Below are 1,552 nucleotides of genomic sequence, written 5' to 3' on the forward strand. Positions count from 1 at the left end.
TGTATGTAGTGTTATGATTTGAGGGTAGGTTAGTGTTATGATATGAGGGTAGGTTAGTGGTAGACATGTCTGTATGTAGTGTTATGATATGAGGGTAGGTTAGTGTTATGATATGAGGGTAGGTTAGTGTTATGATATGAGGGTAGGTTAGTGGTAGACATGTCTGTATGTAGTGTTATGATATGAGGGTAGGTTAGTGGTAGACATGTCTGTACGTCGTGTTATGATATGAGGGTAGGTTAGTGGTAGACATGTCTGTACGTCGTGTTATGATATGAGGGTAGGTTACTGTTATGATATGAGGGTAGGTTAGTGTTATGATATGAGGGTAGGTTAGTGTTATGATATGAGGGTAGGTTAGTATTATGATATGAGGGTAGGTTAGTGTTATGATATGAGGGTAGGTTAGTGTTATGATATGAGGGTAGGTTAGTGTTATGATATGAGGGTAGGTTAGTGTTATGATATGAGGGTAGGTTAGTGGTAGACATGTCTGTATGTAGTGTTATGATATGAGGGGTAGGTTAGTGGTAGACATGTCTGTATGTAGTGTTATGATATGAGGGTAGGTTAGTGTTATGATATGAGGGTAGGTTAGTGGTAGACATGTCTGTATGTAGTGTTATGATATGAGGGTAGGTTAGTGTTATGATATGAGGGTAGGTTAGTGTTATGATATGTCTCTAAGTAGTGTAACAGTAGATGTGTCTAATCTGTTCCGTAACTGTGTGTGTGTGTGTGTGTGTGTGTGTGTGTGTGTGTGTGTGTGTGTGTGTGTGTGTGTGTGTGTGTGTGTGTGTGTGTGTGTGTGTGTGTGTGTGTGTGTGTGTGTGTGTGTGTGTGTGTGTGTGTGTTCCAGGTACCTCAGTGGTCATCATGGTGTCTGTTAGTCTGGTAGTGTTACTGCTGGTGATCAGCCTGATCATAGTCTACAGATGGAAATACAACAAGGTCACAGGTGAGAAACACAGACACACGCACGCACACAAACACACACGCACGCACGCACACACGCACACACAGGTCTATAAAAAGAGAGAAAGTTCCCCTTTTCGAAATCTATCTCTCTCTCGCTTTCCCTCTCTCTCTCTCTATCTCTCTCTCTCTCTCTCTCTCTCTCTCTCTCTCTCTCTCTCTCTCTCTCTCTCTCTCTCTCTCTCTCTCTTTGTCCCTCTCTCTCTCTCTGAGTAATGTGTGTTGTGTTCCACAGGATCTGTCTCTTCAACACACAGAGTGAGCCCAGACACAGGGAACAAGGAAGTGGTCAGTATATGTTCAAATCACATTGTATTTGTCACATGCTCCCGAGTACAACAGGTGTTCACCTTACAGTGAAGTGCTTATTTTGCTTGTTAGTTTTTGTCATTGAGTGATGTCATTGAGTGACGTCATTGAGTGTGTTTTATCTGTTGTGTTGAGTGTGTTTGTTTGTGTCATACTATTCTCTCCTCCTCCTCTCCAGGGTTGTCATGGTGACGGTGACTATGAGGAGATAAAGGAGCGCCCCCTACAGTCAGACTCCACCATCTACACCACCGTCAACTTACCCACA

The sequence above is a fragment of the Salvelinus namaycush genome, unplaced genomic scaffold, assembly GCF_016432855.1.
Source record: "Salvelinus namaycush isolate Seneca unplaced genomic scaffold, SaNama_1.0 Scaffold166, whole genome shotgun sequence".
In the NCBI taxonomy this organism is placed as follows: Eukaryota; Metazoa; Chordata; class Actinopteri; order Salmoniformes; family Salmonidae; genus Salvelinus; species Salvelinus namaycush.